We start from the raw sequence: 25,493 nt of genomic DNA, 5'->3' as shown, positions 1-25,493 counted from the left end.
GTGAGAAAAAGCTATTGATATAGATATTTATTTCTTAATTATTTATTTAGTTTTTAGAGTTTTTAGTTTTAAAGAGAGGTTGAGAAACATCAATAAGTTGACTCTCACACACCTCCAAATGGGGACCTGGCCTGCAACCCAGGCATGTGCCCTGACTGGGAATTGAACCGGTAACCTTTGGGTTCACAGACCAGCACAGAATCCACTGAGCCACACCAGCCAGGGTGACAAAGATTTTTTTTTAAATAATGAACTTCACAAATGTTAAGTATAATGAAAGAATCAATCACAAAAGACATGCCTGTAACTATGCATGCTGACAAGATCTGCAGTCAGTAAGTTGGAGCCCACAAGAGCCAGTGGTATAGTTACAGGTCAAATGCTAATAGGCTCGAGACCCAGGAAAAACGGATGCTTCCATTCAAGTCCAAAGAAAGAAAAAAAAAAGACTGATACCCCAGCTTAAAAGCAGTCAGGCAGAAGGAACCCCCTGTTAGTCAGTGGAGGGTCAGTGTTTTGTTTTATTTGGGACTTCAACTGGTTGGATGAGGCTCACCATATTAAGGAGGGAAATCTACTTTACATGTTAATCTCGTATAAAAACACCATTATAGAAATGCCAGAGCAATGTGTCAGAAAATTTCTGAGCATCCTATGGCCCAGTCAAGTTGACAAATACAATTAATTGTCATGATTGTATGGGCTATTATTATCAGTGAAATTTCTGAATTAAAGAATTTTGATAATTTGAAGATTCTTCATACATGTCACAAAATTTCTTTAAAATAGTTTATACCAGTTTACACTTCTGTCACTAGCCTACAAGAAGAGCTGGCACACCATTTAATGAGGCAAACTATGTTCAGGTGTTATGGAAGGTCAATGGCAAAGAGCAAATCATTTTGGTTAGGCAACAAGCACCAAGGCTTATAGCTTTACCGCAAGCCCAAAACAACTCTGAAGAAGGCAGGATATGGTGATTTTTTAAAAAAACTCAAGAGAAGGGAAGCCTCTTAAGCTCATTTTATGGGGCCAGCATTATCCTAATTCCAAAACCAGATGAAGACACTACAAAAAATTAAAGCAACAGGTCAATATTTCTGAGGAACATAGATACTAAAATCTTCATCAAAATATTAGCAAACTGGACCCAGCAATAAATTGAAAAGATCATACACCATGATCAAGTGGGATTTACTCCAGGATGCAAGGTTGGCACGATATTAGTAAATCAATAGATGTGATATACCACATAAATGAAATGAAGGATAAAAACTACTTGATCATGTCACTAGATACAGAAGAAGTATTTGATAAAATCCAGCACTTATTTATGATAAAAACTTTCAGCAAAGTGGGAGGAGGTGGAACATACTTCAGGCTAATAATTGTCATACATCATACTCAGTGGGCAAAAACTACAAGCATTTCCATTATGATCGGGAACAAGACAGGGATGTCCACTTTCACCAACTCTTATTCAGCATAGTACTGGAAGTCCTAGCCACAGCAATCAGACAAGAAGAAGAAATAAAAGGCATTTAAATTGTAAAGGAAGAAGTAAAACCCATTATTTGCAGATGACATAATACTATGTACAGAGATTCCACCAAAAAACTACTAGAACTGATAAATGAGTTCAACAAAGCAGCAGAATACAAAATATTCAGAAACTAGTTGCATTTTTACATACCAACAAGGGGCTATCAGAAAGAGAAACTGAGAAAGCAATCACATTCACAATTGTTTCAAAAATACCTAAGAATAAATTTAACCAAGGATATAAAAGACCAGTACTCGAAAAACGGTGACATTCAAAAAAGAAACTGAAGAAGACACAAATAAGTAGAAGCAGATTCCACCTTGCAATTACTGTCACCACTTTGGTATGTGTTCTTCATTCTGAGCACCGATTCTGTTAACTCGCCTCCCCAATCCCTCCTTCACTTTGGCTCCTGCCTGCTGCCTATGCTCTTACCTTGCCCTGGCACTCTTCACACGAAACTTTCACACCTACTCTCAAGCATCTGTCTTAAATAGATGGTGGAAGGGGAAATTCCAGGCAGAAAAATTAACACAAAGGCACATAGGAGAACTTTTATTACTTACTCCTGTGGAACATATGTTTCCTGCTAGGACTAGCAATTTCAATACCAGGTATTTACCTAGGAGAAGTGACAGCATTTGCTCTGGTGATGGTCCTGATATTCAGGATGCACAGGATGGTAGACTGTGATACCTCAGAGTCACCTCTCACCTGTCCCAATACTTCATCGCTTCCCCCACTTATTTTCCGTGTTCCAGGCAGTATAAACTGCTTTAGTGTCTCTGGGTCCTTCTCTGCATTCCTTTGTCTCTGACTCTTTGAGCTTGTTCTTCCTTCTGCCCAGAACACCATTCTCAAGTGTTACCAGTTGACTGGCTCCTCTTGTCCTTAGAATTCATCTCGAGCACCACCATGCCCATATACCCTTAAGTCAGAATGATTAAGAGACAAATACTGTATTTTGCTGAGTATAGTGTGCACTTCCCCCCCAAAATTTCTGAGGGAAAAATATGGATGTGCATCACACGTGGGTAGTACTAATTCCATATCTATACAAATGCTTTTCATTTTTAATTATTTGTTACATAAAATTTCGTGTACCATAATGTGTTCAAAAATAAATGCTAAAATTTCTCTATGGTACGAAAAATAAATATCTATCTATAAATTTAAAAATTGAATTAAAAAATTAAAATGAAAGATTTTTTTTTCCTGAAAGTTAGGGCCAGAAACGTGGGTGCACATTGTACTTGGGAAAATGCAGTACCTCCTGAGTGACTTTTCAAACCTGGGGGAAACCTAATGGAAGCTTGTGGATGATTCAACTTTGCCTTCAGTTTCATGTAGACATGTGACCCCAAACAGTCGGACCCTGACTGCCCCTCCAGTGTCATTGCTCAGTGCTTCTCCATGCTCCAAGTTCTAACTAACACTGAACTTCTTTCAGACCCTTGAACTTAACACCCACTGTTGCCTCTGGTCCTTTACACATATGTTCTCTCCACCAGGGACATCCCTGCCACGTGCTCCTCTAGGTGGCTTAATTCTATTCACTCTGTTTCAACTTAAATGTCACTTTCTCAGGGGAATATTCTGAGTCCTAGGTTTGATTAGCTGTGTCTCCACCCAGGGTCCTCCCACAGCCTCCTACCCTCTCTTTAACATAATAATCATCATGCTTTATGGAGTACTTATTTTATTCATCTTTTCCCCACTGTTAGAAGGGCCATAAGGGTTCAAGTTGTACTCATTTTGTTTACCCTTTCACCTCCAAAGCCAAGTACACTGTCCCCAGCAGCTTGTAGCTCCATTATTTGTATGGTAGATAGTTGATAAGTATTTGCTAAATGAATAAATGGTGAGAGTGTGTGCACTCAATTAGGCACCTTGAAAAAGTATAAATGTCAGATATGCTGCTTAATCCCTCTCTCTCAGACCCATTTTCTACCCTTCTTTGCCCTGCTGTGTGCTTGGGAGGGCTGACTCCCTCAGATTACATCACATTTGCAATCTAACTTCCAGTTGGATTCAGCTAATGGGAAGCACCAATGGAACATTAGAAAGCCAAGCAGAGAAAGGTCGTGGCATTTTCCCCCACTTCCCCCCTTGCTTTAGTTCCTTTACTCAGGCAACAGCTATAACTCTCTATGACCACAGCTTCTATTGAGAGACTGTTTCTCCAGGGCTTCAGTTCTTCCCTTTGTGCATTGGGGAGATAATGGCTTCTCACTGTTACCCTTCTTGGTGTGCCCCAAACCCCTAGTTTGCTCCTTTGCTCTGCCCCACCTCTGGAAGTCGTCCCTCTATTAGAGTCTCTTTATTTAAACTATCTGAATGAATCCCGGTTCTTGCAATGACCCTGACAGTGCCCTTGCCAAATGCAGATAATTTGCCTTTTCACTCCCAGCTGCAAGCCCTAGTTTGGGGAGGGGGCACCCTCAGTGGTCTAGCACTTACCATTCATTCGACACACTGATCTCTCTTCCCCACTGGATGGTGCACAACTTGAGGGCAGGGAGAACAACTTATCTTTGCATCCCTTACATTGAAAAAAATGCCTGGATATACTGGATACCTCCTAACTAAACCTCCTAACTAGTTTTTGACCCCACCTCATCTGTAAAATGAAGCAATGGGACTGAACTACCTCTAAAATCATTTTTAAGTCTTCCTAAGCAAGTGAGACAAAAAAGAATGTTATTTTTAGAGCCTCTTGGAAGAGTTGCCCCGGAAGATGCAAACACATTTGCCTTTTCTGGGATGGGTTTTAAAGCTGTCTCCAGTGGGTGAGATCCCTTAAAAAGCCCATATTGAGCAATTTATGTTGGAGAAAAGATTTACCACAAAATATCACAGTTCAGATCAGATTTAATAGACCAGTAAATGACTGCTTAACAAGGACATTTGGTTACTGTTACATTAAGTTTCCTAAGAGACTTTGTTCTGTTCTCCTAAAAGACTGCGAAGGGCCATAAAATACAGGCCTTCCAAATTTGATAAAAAATTTAGTCTTCTTTGGAAATTGTTCATCTTAAGTGACAGTATGAAAACAAGCCTCAAACATTTTCATTTTCAGGCACTTCCTTCATTTATTTTGGAGAAAGTTTGGCCTGACTTATAAGGAAACCCCTTAATTGTCACTTAAAAGTAGAATTGCGTCATTGTGGATAAGACATGGAGTTCAAATAGCTCCCTGGGGGCTAGACTCTTGGAAGCTCAGCAGGATTTTAATTGTAAGCAGACAATTTGTTTTGGATTGTATGCAGGGCATGAAAATAAAACTGCTATAGGATCTAACAACATATAAGAGGATTAAAGTCTTGTATTTCTCTGCTGTTTTCCTTCTCCATCCTAGGGATCTTTGCAAGTAAGGCATTCACCACATTATTCTATGACCTTTAGAAAATCAAAATGGCATTAATTAGTAGCTCCTAACAACTTGAGGGGCAATATCAGTCTTGTTCATTCCTATCTCACCCGTGCCCAACATTTTTGCCTAGATCATCTGTGTTTAATATACTCTATTCCATGGATTCTAAGACCCCCTTCTTTTTATAGTTTGATAGCTCTGAAATCAGAATGTCTTATATAATCAATGGCATGGCATAGATCAATTGGTTTTTCCTTCCTCAGTGGCACATGAAATCATACTGCCTATTACAATTGAGGGTGGTTTAGATTATGAAATGTGGAGTGTTGAGTGCCCATGGTAAGCCAGATGCTGTCAAGTTTCTAATGTATGATTCGTTATACCATGTGATGATAACTTTTTAAGGTAGGTATTACTACCTCTCTCTGTGAGAGACCAGGCACAGAGTGGTGCAGTACATTCATTGCCTAGAGTCACAATTCCTGCTCGAAAAACATAGAGTTGGCTTCCAACCCGAGTCTGAGTCCAAAGCCTATAATCTGCCCATTGTATTGTGCTGTTTTCCAGTGGAGACTTTAGTTAAATATATTTTAGAAACCTCATGTTAAACTCTGGGATACTTCACTACAGTTTTAAATTTCCTTACCCTAGTTGTTCTTAATTTAAACAACGAATGCCATCCAAAAGAATTTCCATAAGTGGTCAACATACACGAATTAGTTCATATTCTTGGTGACAGAGTGAGAGAAATTCATCCCAAACCAAATTAAGCCAATGTGGAATTTCTTGGCAGCATCCATGCATATGTTGCAGCTCTAAGGCTGGGTAAAAGTTGGACACGTTGGGGTTCAGGAACTGCTGGAACCAGCAACTCCAGTTCTCATAGGACAGTCTCCTGTCTCTGCTTCTCTCCTAGAACAGGAGACCCAGACTTTCCACAAAGCAAAACCATGGCCCTTGACAGCCTTGGAGCACGACGTCTTAGAGCTTCAGCTATATGACGTAGGATGATACAACTCTCTGTAACACAAAACTTGAAGTCCCAAAGAAGGGACTCGTGGGTTCAAGTATCTATCCTTCTCCCTCCTGCAACTGGGGCCTCAGGTGTAGTCACACTGAACCAGTTTTGTGACTGGAATTGTCAGGGGAGGGGCGGAAGCTAATCCTAGAATACAGCAACAGTAGGCAGAAAATCTTTAACTGTATGTCCTGGGAAGCTTCCAGAGATATGCAAAAACCATATTTATAGACTATCAGAGAAGAAGAACAAAAGTATGTCTAGCTAGGCAGGTTGATAGGAAATAGAATTCAAGATCGGACTTTGAAAGGGGGATATCATTTGAGCAGGTGCAGGTGAGCAGAGGGATTTCTGGGGGTGAAGGGAGCAGTATGACAAATACACAGTCCAATTAGGAGAGAACCATATAACAACACAAATACAAAATAAAATTGGTGGCATAGAAGAAAATATGTATAAATATGTATGAAGGTATGAGAAAGAAGAATTGACTTTGGGGGATGAGGGACAGCTTCCTTAAAAGAGTGACCTTTGAGCTGTGATCATAATTACATTAGCCAAGATTAAAATGAAGGAGAGAATCCTAGAAGCAGCAAGAGATAAGGGGACAGTCACCTACAAAGCAGTTCCCATCAGACTGTCAGCTGATTTCTCAAAAGAGACCTTACAGGCAAGAAGGGGCTGGAAAGAAGTATTTCAAGTCATGAAATGCAAGGACCTACAGCCAAGATTGCTCTATCCAGCAAAGCTTTCATTTAGAATGGAAGGGCAGATAAAGTGCTTCTCAGATAAGGCCAAGTTCAAGGAGTTCATCATCACCAAGCCCTTATTATATGAAATGTTAAAGGGACTTATCTAAGAAAAAGAAGATAAAAATATGAACAGTGAAAAGACAGCAAACTCACAGTTATTAACAACCACACCTAAAACAAAAGCAAACTAAGAGGACAGCTAGATCAGGAGGGGAACCATAAAAATGGAGATCACATGGAGGGTTAGCAACAGGGGAGTGGGAGGAGGAGAAGAGGGGAGAAGGTACAGAGAATAAGTAGCATAGGTGGTAGGTAGAAAATAGACAGGGGGAGGGCAAGAATAGTATGGAAAATACAGAATCTAAAGAACTTGTGACACATGGACATAAACTAAAGGGGGAGGAATGTGGGGGAGGGGTGTGCAGGGTGGAGGGGAATGAAGGGGGGGAATGGGACAACTGTAATGGCATAATCAATAAAATGTATTTAAAAAAAGAAGGATGAATAGGCAGTAGCGAAGTGAAGACAAGGGATGCAGGAGGAAAGAAGGCTAGGCAGAAGCAAACCACAAGCAAAGGATCCTGTGGTGGTAGAACCACGGCAAGTTTGTGAAACTAGAAGGATCAGCTGCTTCTGAGCTTTTTTCGGGATCTCAGTGAGAGCCCACAGAGCCCTTTATGTTCACCTCATCAAGTCACCCACAGTATCACCTCCCAAATGCATTAGGGCGCATTGTTGTGTCACAGTTGCTTACAGGGTGCTTCAAATACTGATCCCTCCACCCCTGGTCCAAGCCTCCTCCTCCCTTCACTCCAGTGTGCCATACAAAACCAAAAATACACTAATTTCCTATGTGTGCCATGATAAGACAAAGGGTGGGAGGCACTGAAGAGAATAAAATGAAAACGCCTAGTTTACCAAGCAAGCAAAATAAAAACAAAGACACTGAAATAGAGAACAGGACAGTGACTAGAGGGGACAGGGGAGGGAATTTCAGGGGGAAAAGGGGAAGAATTTACAAAGGACACATGGACAACAACTAGGGGGGTGGAAATGGGAGGGAGGTGGGGAGCACTGGGGGGTGGGCTGGGATGGGAGTAAAAGGCAGAAAACTGTACTTGAACAATAATTAAATTTTAAAAAACTATTTAAAAAATGCCTAGTTTACAATTCAAATGTCCTCTCTAATTTCCCTGCCTGTCACATCCATCACCATTTTCCAATTCGCTCCTAGGCTTAATGGTGAGCCCGGAAAACATAATTTGCTTTTCCTCCCTATTGGCTTTCAGAGTAGCATTTTGAGTGTCTTGATGACTCCATAGGCTACAGACCTTTCTCTACACCTTCTTCTTTTCTCCTTCTTCCCCCTTCTTCTCCTCCTCTTCTCTTTCTTCTTCTCCTCCTCCTCCTCCTCTTCTTCTTCTTTTCACACAGGCCATAACAAATTAATATTTTCCCCTCCAGCACTTCTCCCACAATGCCCCATCAAACAAAACTTGTATATGTCTGTGTCTTGGCACTTCTTCCCTCTTCTTGGAACGCCCTGATGCAAATCCCTTGGAGCCCTGGTGCAGAGGGATGATAATAAGTATTGTGGGAAAATAATTAAATATGATTGCATTTGTGAGCAAAGGAGATTAGAAAGCCCCAAGTTGAGCAGAGTTAAAAGGTGTCTATTCCACAGGATTTCTCAGACCTCTGGATGTGGTGAGTTGCACTGTGAATCTCTAGGAAGGGTAAGCGTTTGGTCCTGGGTTTCCCAAAACTACTTAAAACACAGAGCCATTGGTGGTGGTACCACTGTGGCATGAGAAAATGTTCCCAAGTTCAAATAGATGGGAATATGAGGAAATGTGGAATTTGTGTTTAGAGGGAGAAAAGTAGTGAGGGAAGAGGGGTGGGGGGAAGAGAGCAGAGGAGGAAAGGGAGGAAGAGAAGAACACTCTACAGTAATGAAATCTTCCCTTCAAAATCCAGAGAGATGTCAGAGTGTCCCTATCTACAAGTAACTGCTTTTCCCCCTGGCGGAGTCCCCCAGAGTTAGACTGTGTGTGGAAGGTAAAAATAAGCAAACAAAGCCACCTCCTGCTGTTAATCAGGGACCTGGTTAATAACAGTCCCTAGGGTGTGAGAAGTGTGCCTCTCCTTTCCTGTGGAGGTCCCAGCTACAGAAGGGATTGTTGGTCTGCACTTGCCCTTGGGCTGAGAGCAGGCCTTCTGCAGCAGCCTTTCCTTCCTTATCTCAAACAATAGTTCTTCTGCACTGTTCTGAGAGTTCACTTAAGGAATGAAATGCAAAAGGCAGGTGGCTGTTGGCATCATTACTTGATTATTCTACCAGGACTGTTTGGGACACCAATTCAAAAATTAGTGATTTAACCACTAGAACCAACAATGAACTGATATTAATATAGTAATAATAACGTTGTTGATCATAGTTCATATATACTAAGTATCTTCTATGTATCAAGAACAGTGTAAAACAATGCACATAATGAGGGTCAGGAAGATTACTGTAAGTATGCCTTTTTTGTCCTCATAACTGCATGACCTCGTTCACTCACTTAGAGTGCGATTAAGGTTTCATTTTCATTACTTAAAATTAAGATTAGCAGGGCTCTGGCTCCTCTCTCCCTTTTGCTTCCTCCCTTTGAATTGCTCTCTTAATCCAAAGCCCCAGAATTTCTAACGCCTCTCAGAGAGAGGATAGGAGCATCTGGTCTGAGTGTGAGTGACCCTACTTTAGTAGCTCTAGCTTCTTACGCTGCTGCATGGGGTCATCATCACAGTCTGGCCCTGCCTAGTTACCTTCATCCTCATCTCCTGCCTGAGTGACCTTCTTGCTGCTTTAGACCCTTTCAAAGTTACAGGGGCCTTTTTTTGTTTGCTTTTTTTAAAAAAAAGTAAAAACAATACTACATTTCCACTGTTATTCTTGGCCAAGGTTGTCCCATATCTGTGCTCCCAATTGTCCTGAAAGCATGCACCCACCAGCAGAGTACAGGCCACGCATTGGACGGACATGACCTTCCTCTGCACCACCTCAGCACTGATGCTGAACTTGAATAGTCAGTCCAGAAGCTTCTTCAGGGGGAGGTTTTTTGAGCAACACTTCTTGTCTCTTTTTTTTTTTGCCAGTAGACTCTAGTTGCAGTCATCTTCAGTCATTGGAAAGGGTATAATAAAGGTGAACATCTAAAGGAAAGCCTGGATTTCAATGCCTCTGGGATTCTGCAAATTCTCCTACTTCCATCCAAGTGATTATCTTTGCATATTAAAGGAGAACACCCCTCCCAGAGCCAAAAATAAAATGTTATTGAATTGAATTCTCTCTGGCAGGGGATGTCCATTTGCCTTCTGTTGGCATCAAGAGCCATCAAGTGAAGAAACTCCTGTCAGGATGGCTACTATCAAAAAATAACAAATAATAACAAATAACAACAAGTAACAAGTGTTGGCAAGAATGTTGAGAAAAGAGAACCCCTGTGAACTATTGATAGAATTGTAAATTGGTACAGCTACTATGAAAGGCAGTATGAGGTTTCCTCTAAAAATTAAAATATAACTAATGTATGACCCAGCAATTCCACTTCTGTGTATTTATCTGAATAAAAACCCCCAAAAAATAATCATTCAAAAAGATATATGCATCCTACATTCACTGCCGCATTGTTTGCAAAAGCCAAGATATGAACCAAAGTGTCCATTGATAAGTGATTGGGTAAAGGAGATGTGGTGCATACACACGATGGAATATCACTCTGCCTTAAAAAAGAATGAAATATTGCCATTTGCAACAACATGAATGGACCTAATAAATATTATGTTCAATGAAAGAAGTCGGACAGAGAAAGACAAATACTCTATAATTTTACTTCCATGTGGACTCTAAAAAATAAAACAAATATATATGGAAAATAAGAAATAAACTGCAGAGGGGGAGGAGGTTGCAGAGGGGAGGAGGCAAGAGGTAGGATGTAAAGGGGGAGGTGATTCAGACGTGCAGACGCCCAGTTATAAAATAGGCCATGAGAATGTGAAGTTCAGCACAGGGAATAGAGTCAAGAACATTGTAATAACTGTGTATGATAACAGATAGTTATTAGACTTGTTATGGTGATCCCTTAGCAAGGTATATAAATGTTAAGTCACCATGTTGAAGACCTGCAACATAGTATTGTATGTCCACTATAATTAAAAATAAATTTAAAAAATGCATAGCTCCAATATTCACTATGTTGGCTTTGTAAGTCTCATTACCAGGTCTCTGTTTACCACATACCTAGAGTTTGGCACTGAAATGGTGCCCAATATACTTTTATTGAAGAAATTTCTTATTTCTAAATATCAAAAGATGCGTTCATTTGTATGCCCTCTTTCATTTAAACCTAAACTTGTGTGAAACTGAGCTTTTCTACTTAGAGAGACTGACCTTCTCCAAATCACCTTCTCTTAGTCAGTGGTGCTACCAGGTTCTCAAACAAACTTCAATTCCGAGGGGTGATCTTGGTCTGTTCCTCCCCTCCTCCACCTGTTGCTCTACTCTTATTCTGATCTCACTTTTCTCATCTGTAAAATGGGGGCAATAATAGTACTTACCTCATAGGACTCTTGTGAGGGTGAAATGAGATAAAATGGGAAAAGGGCCAAAAGAATGCCTAACATGTAGGAAAAGATAAATGCGAACCATTACTGGTTTTGTATTCAGAAACTAAAAATTACCACCTATGTGTGACTAGGAACTTATGATACTCACGCTGAAGATGCAGGATGGACCCTCAACCAAATTATGGTTCTCGTGTCAAAAATAATGACACTACACACACACGAAGAGGGCTATGATGAAAGGTTTATTACCTACATGATGAGGCTTTCTGGAGAAATCAGGGTGGCTTTCAAGCACATCCAAAGAAGTCTTCTGACAACAAGGACAAGAAACTTGTTTGGTGTATTTGTGGAGCTCGGGAGAGGTGGTGAGGCTGAGGTGAGGTGTTGTGAATGGTTTGACCTTCCCACTGGTGCCAAAGGAGTATGGGGTTTTCTCATCGGCTCATCCAGATGTCAGGAAGAAGAAATACAGAAGGAGTGAGGCTTAAGAGCTGTCAGGTGTCAAACATTAAAAATAAAAATGGGGCCAAATACTTCATTGCAGAGCTAATGGGGCAAACCTCAGCCAATCAACTACCAGCTCTTTCCAATTGAATTTGAATCCTCTCTAATATGTGCCTTCTTCCTTCTTCCTTCTTCCTTCTTCCTTCTTCCTTCTCCTTTCTCCTTTCTCCTTTCTCCTTTCTCCTTTCTCCTTTCTCCTTTCTCCTTTCTCTCTTCTCCTTTCTCCTCATGCTGCTGAATGAATGAAGAGGCCAATCACTTTTTAACTTCAGGAAATACAAAACCTCTTTTTTGGCTTCTCTACCTCTATTCCTTCTACCTCATCTTGCCCTCTGTCCCCAGCCATCTTTTTTGCTAATGCAATAACACAAATGTGAGTTTTCCTTCCCACTGTGAGGTTCAAAGTGGTTCCTCGTGTGATTTAAAAACGTAGTCCAGTCCTGGCTAGTGTGGCTAAGGGGAATGAAGGCCAGTCTGCAAACTGAGAGGTCATTGGCTCCCTTCCCAGTCTAGGCACATGCCTGGGTTGCGGGCCAGGTCCCTAGTTGGGGACAAGCTAGACTCTCACATATTGATATTTCTCTCCTTTTCTTTCTCTCTTCCTTCCCTTCCCCTCTCTCTGAAGGTAAATAAATTAAATCTTTAAAAACAAAAGAAAACAACAACAACAACAAAAACAGCCAAAAAGTCCGAAAGTTCTTTGACACTGTTCCCCAAAAGAGGTGGAGGTCTATGTCTCCTCCCCTTGACCCTGTTTTAACTGATAAACTGCAACAGAAGTGATGTTATGGACTTCCCAAAGGAAGTCAGTAAAAACCGCGAAGTTCTACCTGGTTTTCTTGGGTTGCTTTCCCTGGGGAAAGTCAGCCACCATGTAAGAAGGCTGACTCCCTGAGACGACAATGCTTTAGAGACTAGATCCAGAGGTTCCTATTGATAGGCACAGCTGACTGTCCAGCCAGCATCAGTCGCAGCCATGCGAATGAGCCCTGTTGGCCATCCAGCCCAATCCAGCCTTTAGACACCTACGGCCTCAGCAGACATCTGACTGTAGTCATACGAGAGAACTCTCCTAGCAAAAACTTCCTAGGAATCCCTTCCCCAAATTCAACCCACAACATCGTGAGTAAATTAAACCGTTGCTGTTTCATATCACTAATTTAGGGTAACTTATTATGCAGCAATAATAACTGGAAAACTCTTACATTCACCATTAAAAATTAGGAATATCAGAGTATAATTTTTAAGAGATTACAAACAATTATAAAGTGAGCATACATGCAAGATTAACCTAACTCACTGATGAAGGAACAAGCAGGTTAGTAAATATGATTTAAAAAGCATGAGATTAGCCAAATAATACATGTGTGTACCCCACAGACACGGACAACAGTGAGGTGATAGCCAGAAGGAAGGGGGAAGGGGCTGGGGTGGCGGGAGGCAGAGGGGTAGAAATGAGGACATCTGTAGTTGCGTACACAATAAAAATAAAGTTAAGGAAACCAGGAGAGATATCAGATACTTACATGCACTGAAGATTATTGGAATAAGACTGCTAGGCTAAATTAGAAAACTGGGGAATGTCCTACAGGGCAATGAAACCGTAATCTTTGGGATTACTTTTCCTCCAAACAAAAACCATTTGTATCTGTGCTTGAAAAAAATCTATCAATTATGATGATTCTTTACAGACTCTGGGCCTTGAACAATAGTAAATAACATTTCAAACAATGGAGAATTAAATAATCCTAGAGTAGGCCTATTAGACAACATTCCAGCGTGATACGGGAAGAACACACAGACAATGCTTTGTCTAGGTTGTTGGTCATTTTTCTTATGAGGACCTACAGTAGATTTCAGTGTTTCATAAAGGCCTTTTTACAGCTGTAAACCAAAACACAAATGGAGACGTACTGGAGCGTTGGTCTCTGAGACAGACAGTGGGAAAGAGATGTTCAGAGAGGGTTTTATTCTGGCACCTTCAAACCACATCACATTGTCACCTGCCTCCTTGTGGTTGTCATTTAGCAGCACTTGTGGTGTTCAGATATCACATGGGTTAAAGAGTCCATTGAGTAATTTTCCTTTGGAAATCATGGGACTCTACACAGTGAAGATTATGTTGGGATATGTTCTGAATATCAGTTTTCAGACCCTGTTAAAACCTCTATCATAGTGATATATTTCATATAATTAAGTAGCAGATATTGGTGCGGAAAAACAGGATATGCCTTGGACTTTTCTCAAGCCACCACTTTCTAGCTGAATTACAATCTCTCTGATACCCGGTTTCCTGATCTGCAAAATGAGGCTGATAATACATACCTTCCCAACTCAGAGAGAGCTTTTGAAAGGTACAGCTCTGTTCACATGAAAGATTATTATTATTATTATTATTATTATTACTTATTTGAGGGCCCAAATGGTGGAAAAGGAGGAAATCTACTCCAGCCGACTGCAGTGTTCTAGGGAGCCCCGCCCAACTGGTTGGGCTGGAAGGTTTGAGCGCAGCTGACAGCTACCCATGGAGTTGCTGGAGTGAACAGGTTGTTTTCACATCCACTGACGGGGCAGCTCAGGAAATCCCCCCTTCACTTTAGCAGTGACTCATAAAAGGGACTCCGAGAAACCAAAAGTGATCTGGAGGAGTCTCCCGGGCCTTTTAACCTACTGGACTTAGAGAAAAACGGGCCTACAAAGAAGAAAGGAAGGTCTATGGCAGCTTTTGGATTCTTCAAGAATCGGATTAAATCCTGGCTCAGCCACAGCGTGGCCCTGTGACAGCAGAAAAGGTCCTTATTCTCTCCAACTTTCAGGGTCCTCATCCATCAAGTGAAGACAATAATACTCAGTTCGGAGCTGGGAGATTTGAAACTGGTGATGGAATAAAACTCAGGGAGTTGTTCGTAGAATAAGTAGGTAATCTAGGAAAAGCTAAATCCCCATTGATAGTAGATATTACATGGCAGGATATTACACGGCAGTCTGTTCACACCATAGCATATGCTCACCAGTGACAGGAATAAACTACAGCTTTATGTACCAAAGTAGCTGACTCTTTGTAATGTCATAAATACAAATGTATGTGTCCATGTGTATGTGTATGTGTGCAGACTGCGTGTTAAAAGAAGGGAGTCAGTATCCCAAGAGTTAGGAGATCCGGGAAAGTGGTTAATTTAGATGGAGATAGAGGGAGGAGGAGAGAGGAGGAGCAGGTGGGTAAGTGCCAGTCTTCTGGTTCTGTTTGCTGGCAAGTTCCACAATGTTTTATTTTACTACCAATAATGATGAGAGTTAACTCATTATTAAATTATGAGCTATTTCATGAACAATATATATACCTTCTTGTCTTATCTCCTTCTTGACATTCTTCTGGAGATGTTTTTTAAAGAATGTTTTCTTCATATTATACATGGTGCTTTGTCCCACACATCTTTAATTAAAGCTAAAATGATTAGTGGAGCTATGCTTAACAGTTTCCATCTTTGGGAACTGTTTTACTTACACAGGAGTTTAATTTTCCTCACTGTAATCAGTCCTTTCTAACTTTTATTTCCCGCTCACATTTGTAACATAATGGGGGGGGGGGTGGAAATGTAATAACAATATTCAACTGATTGAAAAAAAGCTCTACTGCAGATAAAATAAAATCCAGACCTCAGAGCCTACACATCGGCCTTTCACTGTCTGGCGCCAAACTCAAACCCGTCCCTGAGCGCCCCTTCATCCCTGTCACACCGGAAGTCTTGCTTTCCCCCAAACACAACATAACTGTATGCACGTCTATGCCCTAACCTTCTGGAATGCCTTTACCACTAAACCATTTTTTTTCTCTCAAAAAATTCCCACTCCTCTTTCAGAGCTGCACTTAAATGTCACGTCCTCTGTGAAGTTTTCCTGAATACGCCCACCAGAGCCGCTGCTACCTCTTGTACCCTCGTGTGTTATTTGAAAAATGTCACTATTTCAGCCCTTAACAGACACCTACTGTAATGACTTCTTCACACGTGGTTTCCCTGACACTCAGGGGCAGCGACTAGACCTACTTCACCTCGGTGGTGTCTGGGACGTTACGGACAAGGAGATGAAAACTTGCGTGAGTGATTGAGCGAGCGATTGTTACTGCATACTTCCTTTTTCTCACGGCCAGTGCTTTGCTTCTGATGTGGTGACGGCTGGGTGTAGGAGAGGTCCAATGTCCAGTCGGTGGGGGTTCTTGGAGAAGGGGGTTTTCTGTGGAGCCTGATAGGTCAGAAATACCGTAAAGGGGGTATCTTCTTTGCTGACTCCATCAGCCCCTAGGTATCTTCCTTGGTCTGCACCCAGAAGACCCATCCCCTTCCTGGTAACAGAGCTCCCCTGACTCCCAATAAAAAAGAAGATTGCTCTCTCATGAGAGGGTTTCACAGGAAACACACAAACAAACAGTTGTAGACCCGACTTTGGGTGGCCTGGGAACAATGTCCAGTGGGGAAAAGTAAGATATTTTTATGTTACTCCTGTTTGCTGAAGTATATTCTGTCTTCTGAAAGTCGATGGAAGGGAAGTCCGCATCACTGAACTCAGATTATTATAAATAATAATATTTATTTATTCACTTCATCGAAGTGAAGTCAGTTAGGTAGTGAACACGATTGGAGCTCCTGTTATGTCACATGTTCTACTACTCAAGGCTAAACATACATGCAAGTACTAGGGACAGGCAAGAACAAAAATAGTACGGTGCAGGGGCAAAAGAACTGAATTGGGAATTAGACCTGAGCTCAAACTCGTGTTTCATATACCTAACCAAATATCCTTAGACAAGTTACTCACCTTTCTCGTTCATTGAGTTCATCTTTGATGAAATGGGCAGAAAAATGACACTTAGCTCATAGGACTGTTACAAGGTTAAATGAGATGTAAAAATGTTCAGCACAGCAGAAGTAGTCGGTAAATGGTAGCAATTACTATTGTTTAAACTATTTTCTACAAGAAAGGAAAAGGTAGGGAGTGGGCAATGTTACCTATCTCCCAGGAGAGTTTAATGAAGAAGCATTTAGTAAAATATTTAGAATAGTGTTTCGCAAAGAAGAAACCTTAAAAATGTGGAAGTTGATCTAAAATTGCTTAATATGTTTTCCAGAGTACAGTCAAAGATCCTCTTTAATAGTCTTGAACAGTTATGAATCGCTTCACCAGGCAAAAAAAAGTGAGATATATAAATACTTTAAAATTCTAATAAAATTATAATGATGAACCTCTATAATATATATTATGTTATATGTATATTATGTATTACAATATATATAAAATTACATATATATTTAAAGATATTTTATTTTTATTTTTTGAATATCTTTCATTTTTATTTTTTAAGATTTTATTTATCTTTTAAAGAGTAAGGAGAGAGGGAGAGAAACACCAATGTATGGTTGCCTTTCGTGCGTCCCCTGCTGGGAACTGACCTGCAGAGAACCAGCCTGCAACCCAGGCATGTGCCCTGACTGGGAATCAAACTGCGATCCTCTGGTTCACAGGCCTGTGCTCAGTCCACTGAGCTACACCAGCCAGGGCTTAAAATTTACATATATATTTAAATGTAATATTTGGATCTCCAGGTTTAAAATCTCTGATCTAAATAAAAGTGTAAAATATAGGTTAGAGGAAATAACAATTACTGGTAGACTTTTTTCCTTGGTCTTAAATGAGTGAATTTATTATTCATTTAAAAAACTCTTGTTAAATGAAGCAGGAAGTAATACGTGTAAATTAATCAACTCTTTTGGTGGAAGAAACAGGAAACAATGGCAACTCTTCCATCTCTCCTCTTCAAAGTTGGAGAGATTTAGTCTCTGCCCTCTTTGAATGTGCTAGAGCCTCTGACCCCCTTTTGGCCTTTTCTTTTGATTGAAGCTTTTAATGGGATTGTTTCCCCCCTTATGTCCTCATTTTCCCTTCCTCAACCTGTCTGGACTTTAGCCCCGGAAGGTTAACACTGCTATGAAGTAATGTAAATTAATCATTACTATTTAGACAGATTTATTCAGAGTTCTCTCCCACAGATGTCTTTTAGCACAGTGAATCTGACATCTAAGATTGCCCAGTGGGGTTGGAGATCATATTTAGAGTGTCTAAGCCCCAAACTGAAAAATAAAGAACCCTGAAAAAAATCCACAACTTTAGATTTAATCGGAGTTGAATGAGAGAATGTGTTTCAAATAATTGGCCCACTAGGTTAGGAAATTCTTCTCGAGTAAAATGGCTGAGCATTGGTCTGGCTACACATAGAGATGAGCTTTGGTGAACTTACTTCAATTAATTTACCTTAATTGGGGCCATTAAAATTGGAGGAATGGAGCATTGAAGATAGACTTACCCAACATTTCTGGGTTGGATAAAATGTGCAAATTCACAGGGTCACAAACATTAAGGTTTTACAAGGGTGTCTAATGAACAGCACTATTTCTTATTGAACTTCCTTGTGAGCTGCTTCCCAACAGAAATTCAGGTGGTGAGAGATACATTGATTGGTTTCCTCTCTAACACCCACCTCAGGATCTGCCCACAATTCAGGCATGTGCCCTGACAGGGAGTTGAACCTGCGACCCTTCTGTCTGAAGGCCGGTGCTCAGTCCACTGAGCCACACCAGCCAAGGTGGAAGAGAAAACCCTTTGCTGTTTTAGGTATTCTGGGGAGCTCATTTGAGCAGTATCCTTGTCACCATCTCCATACTTGAGTTCTTCTTGTGAAGGGGACTTGTTCCCCCTTGGGGCTGTAGAACTGTTTTCTATCCAGGAGTCAACGTCTGTCTACCCCACAGAAACAAATTTTCATCCCTGGGGAAAAAAACATGTCCAATCCTTCTTCCACCTGACGTTAAGCAAACTGTTTAATTAATTGCTTCATTTACTATTTCTTGAGCATTAACTATGTCCTAGGCACTGTGCCACACACTGGGGCACTGTGGTGAACGGCAAGATCTCGGTTCTCATGGAACAGGTATCTCATTCCAGGAGAGATTTGACGACAACTGTGGTTCCTCTGGTCTGCCGGCTAACCACTCGTGATTTCATAAACACCTGTGCAGTTCCTCCAGTGTCCTGCTCAGCCTCCTCTGGTTTTGCTTCACTTGTCCAGGACTCTTTCGAAGGGCGAGACCTGACCTGAAGACCATGAAGAAAGCAGGGGAGAGCGAGGCTGTCTCTGCTGTCCTGGATTAACTACTTTTCCTTGTGGGTCTCTGAGGTTCTCAACATTATCAGCCTTCCATGTGAGCCCCCAGCTGTTCTGTGGGGTTGGGGATGAGGGCCATGCCTCGACAATCTGAACGATCTTAAACGGGTATCAGTTTCATTCTGATCTGGAGCACTCACATGGTAGGGTTACTCATGAATGGAGACCCCGGACTTCGGGATCAAAGAGATCTGGGTTTAACTCTCACCAACTCCGGCAGGCTGGGCCACCTTTACGAGCTTGTGACCTCTGCGGTGGTGGCAGGGGTTGGGGAACCGTGCTCAGAAGGACTGCGCACATGCTTTAATCCTCCGCTGTGACCCTCTGGCAATTCTTAACAGTTTCTCAACGTGGGTCCCTGTGCCTTTAGTTCGCACTAGGCCCTGCCAATCATGGAGCTGGTCCTATAAGCAAGTTATTTAACTTCTCTGAGCTTTAATGCCATCATCTAACGCACAGGGTCGAAGATGACCTCTACTCCACAGGTTCCTGTGAGCTTTAGATGAGATGATCTACAGGGTCCCACAGAGGCAAGGCCTGCTTGAGTGTGGTTGGTAGGGTAATAATATAGGTGTAATAATTTATAGTTTTAATGTGAACATTTCACGTAAAATATGGTATGCTTGAGTGTGATATTATTACATTACAGAATTACATACTTATGATTTTGTAATAAAAGATTGTAATAAAGGAGGGACATTGTTGGTGCCAGACTCTGTATACAGCATGGCGATCCCAGAGCCCGCACCTCCCTTGCTGCTAATGTAAGTGATCAGTACTTCTTCCACGTACCACTAGTTATGCTTTTCTGTACCTGTTCTGTTCTCCTAACTCAACAATGTGTACTTGAAAAAGAGGAGTTAACTTTTTTATTTTTTCCTTTCCAGGCATCTGATTTCTTTGGTTGCATGTGACAAACACTGTTTCTGGATAACTTGATTTCAGTTCCAAAAGAAATATTTAGAATTATAACTCGGCCTCCGAACAAACAAAAATGTTAGTGTGGCTGGAGAACAAGGCTTGGAAATGAACAGGAGCCAAGATTCGATCGATCCCAGTAGAAGATTCGATCCCAGGCAGAAGAGTTCTGGGAAAGGTGGAATGCAAGGCCTACCATTTTCAGTCTCTTTGTCACTCTATCAGTTAAAATCCCAGAGGATGTGTGTCCATGACCTAGCTTGGTCCACCTGCTTACCCCCAGACCAGGGAAGGGCAGGGCATCTGGTGGCAGAACCATAGATTGGGGGTGGAGTGGACGCCCTAAAAGGAAACTGAGGTGCTGATAGAAAGGGGAGATAAGTCCACAAAAATAAAAACAAAACAACAAATTTCTCCAGAGTGTCTGCTAGGTACCTGGCACTCTGCTAGGGGCGTTTGTATAGTATTCATTTTACATTACACAGGGGGCTTAGCACTCTGTAGGTATTTGCTGAATAAATGAATAATTGAGAAAACTTATTTCACCTTCACACAACTCTTGGAGGTAGGTAATAGTTGCTCCATTTTACAGAGGAAGAAACTAAGGATCTGAGAACTTAAATAGTTTGCTCAAAATCATACAACCAGTAAGTGGTAGAGTTGAGATTCATACTTGGTTCTCTCTGATTCCAAAGCTTATTTTCGTGCTGCGGCCAGCTGCCATCTTCCCCTGAAGTCTGCATGAGACAGTGTTGCAGTCCTTTCCTTACTCATAGGTCTTGCCACACTGTTATTCACTGATGGATTCTAGGAAGTTCATCTGGGCGAGGAGAACTTTGTTTTGTAATTCTCCTCTAGTTTCAGAAAGGAAGCAAAGTGAACTGTGTGACCTTGGGTAAGTAAGATCTCTCAGTCTCTTCTATACTACAAAGGTGTGATAATGTTATCTCCTATAAGGTTATTGTACAATCAGTTGAGGGGATGTTTATGAAGACTTGAGCACTGTTCTTACACACAGAAAGCCCTCAGAAATGACACCTTATTTGCAGTTTCAAAAAAGGATGGAGAAATGGGAAGAAAGTGCTGGGGGAGGCATCAGGTTTCACTACCATATTTCATGGAAGTGAGGATTCCACCAGCTGAACTATTCATTTACATACCTCTTAGAAATGCATTGCCAGTTAAGCTAAGACACAACACTTCCTCATCACTTCAAGTTTTTGAAATGTTTATGAATACTAAGAAAAATGTGTAGACAGGATTAGACATGATTTAGATATATTTTTAATCAAAATCTCTTTTAGACTTCCATAGCTAAATGAGTATATATTTTTTTAAATCACAAATTGCTCTTGTGTATGTATAAAAAAGGAAATGCAAGCACAATACAGGTTTCTGTGGTCTGTTCAACCACTGGTAGATAAGTCTGGGGAAAGAACGAAGCCAGGGTCATCTGCAGAAAGAGCCCCTGTGGAACTTCGTGGCTCAGTAGAAACCAGCTCAGGTCCTGAGCTGGTAGAGAAGAGGGAGGAGCTTGGGGCAGGGGGAGAGGGGAGGAGGCAAAGCAGCCAGCATCAGTCATCCCTACTTTCCAAGTCCTTCAGCAGGTGATTTAGTTTATATATATTTTTTAATTTTGTTTGGCCCTTGCAAAACCTATTTGTGTAGTTATTTCCATTTCCCATGTGGGAAAGTTGAGATTTACTTCTTTGTCCACTGTGAAGTTGTAGACTCAGTATTGGAACTGGGTCTCTGGCTCCACACTATTCTGCCACAGCAGACTGTCTCCTTGGGATACACTACGTTGGTTACGGCGTTATGAAGACTTCACATTCAAAATGGCTCATCCTTTTGGAAGCACTTTTTGGGTCAAATGTTAACCTGTTTTTCTACACAATATTATCAATTTAGCCATCCAGAGAGTTGGGAGATGCTGCATTTCTCTTTTTTTAAATTTTATTTTAATTGTTGTTCAAGTACAGTTTTCTGTCTTTTACTCCCATCCCAGCCCACCCACCCAGTCCACCCCACTTTCCTCTCATTTCTACCCGCCCTAGTTTTTGTCCATGTGTCCTTTATGCTTGCTCCTGTAAACCCTTCCCCTTTCCCCCTGAAATTCCCCTGTAATTCCCTCCCCTCCCCCCTCTGGACACTGTCAGCTTGTTCTCTATTTCAGTGTCTTTGGTTATATTTTGCTTGCTTGTTTGTTTTGTTGTTTAGGTTCCTGTTAAAGGTGAGATCATGTGGTATTTATCTTTCACTGCCTGGCTTGTTTCACTCAGCATAATGCTTTCCAGTTCCATCCTTGCTGTTGCAAAGGGTAGGAGCTCCTTCTTTCTTTCTGCTGCATAGAATTCCATTGTATAAATGTAACATTGTTTTTTGATCCATTCATTTACTGATGGGGACCTAGGTTGCTTCCAGCACTTGGCTATTGTAAACTGTGCTGCTATGAACATTGGGATGTATAGGTTCTTTTGGATTGGTGTTTCAGGATTCTTAGGATATAATCCCAGCAGTGGAATTGCTGGGTCAAAAGGCAGATCCATTTTTCGTTTTCTGAGAAAATTCCATACTGTTTTCCATAGTGGTTGTACCAGTCTGCAATTCCACCAACAGTGCACTAGGGTTCCCTTTTTACCACATCCTCTTCAACACTTGTTGTTTGTTGCTTTGTTTATGATGGTTGTACAATGGTTGTTCTGACCTGTGTGGAGTGGTATCTCATTGTGGTTTTAATTTGCATTTGTGTAAGAAATAAGAGCATGGAGATACCCTCGCCATCCTCTCACCAGGATATCATCGGGACATCATAAGGCTAGAGCAATTGCTGGCCATCTTTGCACCAAATGGATTGATCCTACTTGAGTATGAAGTCGATTCAGGAATTAAGAAATGAAAAATGAACCTTCAAAAAATTGATTTCTTTCAATAGTGGACCATTTGTTAAGTGAAACTATTTTAATAGAATTTGTAATGTAAAATTGACAAGGTAGAGCTGTTCTGGTTAAGGATGTATGTATAGGTCCCCCTACAGCCATGGCCACCACCATTGCTGCCTCCGGTCCTGGGCTCCCTGTCCCCAGAGGAAGTGCTTCTGAAAGGCGATGCTGAGAAGACTGAGGAGGGGCTGGAATAGGAAGACAATGAGGAGCCAGACAAGACCCTGTAGGAAAGACTCTGGGGTCCAACAGAGATGATTCTGGAGAAGATTGGGTCTGCAGCTGGAGCCACTTTTGATCTCTCCCTCTTTGTGGCTCAGAAAAAACGTACAGATTTTCGAGGGCAGCCTTGTGGATTGGGGCAGCTTCCTTCAGGACTCTGCTTCTTCCCGTTGTCTGGGAGACGGAGAAGTTGCAGGTGGAGCGGCAGCAGCAGCAACTGCAGCGGTGACCGGTACTTCTAGGGCCTAACACGGGGCTGTCAGGAGGAATGCCAGGGGTTCTACCTTCACTTTCTGGAAAGATCTAGATTGTTCCTGCTATATTGGACCTGTCTTGGTGGAAAAGCTTGAAAATCAATAGTGTTTGAACCGCTAATTAAAAAAAAAACATTGGCACATTGGCCTATCTAAACCTGGTTGGGAGAAGTTTCCCCATGTTGTCATATGGAGAGACTCCCTACTGTCAGCTGTGCTTTCCAAGCTGTCCTGACTTACTACTCCTGTCCTCACTTTGATACCAGAGTGCGGCAATGCAGACGGTTACTCCAGCTCTCACCGTCCTGCATCTTTCCCTAGACTACCCCCGACCAGAATATCTCCTCAGTGTCTCATTGTGGATAGGAACTGATGCCACTGGGAAAAATGTGTCCCTGACCATTGACCACTGCTTTGTTTTGACATGCACGCAATGTGAAATACAGAATGCATTACGGCTGTAGTGTAAAAGCAGCCGCTGTGCCCTTCTATGTGTGTTGGAAAAAGGGGAGGGCTGGCAGCAGCTTAAACCACAGCACGGGCTCTGTGGAGGGCATTGGTGATTGTATTTAAAGCAACTGTTGCCACAAAATCACTAATCTCTTCCTTGCTCTGCACATTTTGGCTGTTAGACCTGTGTGTGTCTAAGAGAAAAAAAAGCTGCTGCTCATTTTTGTATTTAAATATTTAAAATGGGCCCTGGCTGGTGTAGCTCAGTGGATTGAGCGCGGGCCTGCGAACCAGAGGATCGTGGTTCGATTCCCAGTCAGGGCACATGCCTGGGTTGCAGGCCGGTTCCCTACAGGCCAACTCCCAGCAGGGGACGCACAAAAGGCAACCATACATTGATGTTTCTCTCCCTCTCTCCTTCCCCTCTAAAGATAAATAAATAAATAAAATATTTAAAAAAAAAATATTTAAAATGATTCCAACTGAAAAAAAGATGTATTATGTGTGTCTATGTGTGTGTATATTTGTCTGTGTGTCTGTGTGGAAGTATGTTTGTATGTGTATGTATCTGTGATCTGTATGCCTGTGTGTCTGTCTACTCTGTGTGTGTGTTTGTCCCTTTATATGTGTGATGCTACATGCATATGTGTGTGTGAGTATGTTTGAGTGCACATGTATTCATGTAGCTTGAATGTGTGTCTATGTCTCTGTGTGACTATGTGCTGCATGTATATTTCTGTGAACTATATTGTGGTTTAGTTCGTGTGTCTCTGTGTCTGTTTATGTGTGGTATGTGATATGAGTTTTTGTGTGTATGTATGTGTCTGTGTTGTATATGGTGTGTATATGTCTACATATGTGTCTGTATCATTATGTGTATGTACTTGAGCTAGTATGTATGAGTCTATGGGTGTGTTCACTTGACTCTGTGTGTGCATATGTTTAGGGAAAGGATAAGGCCTACCACTATGCTACTCTATTCTTTGTGCAAATTGGGAATAGCTGCCCTGTCCGGTGGGGCAGGAGCAGTCTCAGAGGTACAGTTTGGCCAGCCTTGTAGGGACTAGAGTTTAGCCCTTGTTAGAGCCCTCACCTGGTGCCTTGGAGAAAAGAACAACTTGGCAGGGGTGGAGGGCAACTTGGAAGGTCTGGAAGTCTGTCGAACCTCTCCTTTGCTGTGCAGTCACCTTCCCATAGGATGTAGTCTGAAAACTACCTAAACCAATGTTCTCTAGTGGTTTCCAGATGGCATTTTTCTAGAGGAGTTCATGGCACAGTTCTTCCCACTGAAGGCCAGACACAGCACAGGCTCCAGGGGTTTGGGCGAGCATTTCCAGCAGGCCATCTGTCTCCCCCTTCCTTTGGCCTTGTCATCTCATGGCCCCAGACTCTCTTCTCCCACCTGTTGCCTCGTTACAGAAGAATGCTTGTTGGGGTTTCGGGTTGCACATTGTTGTCGTGACTCATCACATAGTTTGCACTTTTATTAAAATGACTCATGGCCAAGAGGCTGTGGAGTTGTGATTGGGCGGTGTTGGGGAAGAAGGAGATAGACGGTGCCAAACCAGGTTAGATGGCGAGTGAGGTCTTAAAACTGGGGAGTGAGTGAGTAGCTTAAACCTGGAAGAGAACACTGGTACTAGAGGTGGAAACCAGTAAGATTATTAGGACTTGCAAACACCTGAGATCTTTA

The 25,493-nt window shown here is 41.7% G+C and overlaps 1 long non-coding RNA gene and 1 pseudogene across 1 annotated transcript; both read left to right on the top strand.

Moving 5' to 3' along the window:
* Positions 1–15,558: 15,558 nt before the first annotated feature.
* LOC118985037 (uncharacterized) lies at positions 15,559–21,430 on the top strand. Its single transcript, XR_005066040.1, has 3 exons — positions 15,559–15,571; positions 20,585–20,586; positions 21,324–21,430. It is a non-coding gene; the product is annotated as an uncharacterized LOC118985037 (long non-coding RNA).
* Positions 21,431–22,971: 1,541 nt separating this feature from the next.
* LOC118984935 (mitochondrial import receptor subunit TOM22 homolog) lies at positions 22,972–23,428 on the top strand (annotated as a pseudogene).
* The last annotated feature ends 2,065 nt before the right edge of the window (positions 23,429–25,493 follow it).

Source organism: Sturnira hondurensis, unplaced genomic scaffold, assembly GCF_014824575.4.
Source record: "Sturnira hondurensis isolate 20B ecotype Veracruz unplaced genomic scaffold, ASM1482457v3 Scaffold0004068, whole genome shotgun sequence".
Classification (NCBI taxonomy): Eukaryota; Metazoa; Chordata; class Mammalia; order Chiroptera; family Phyllostomidae; genus Sturnira; species Sturnira hondurensis.
This window is presented reverse-complemented; position numbering and strand designations above follow the sequence as displayed.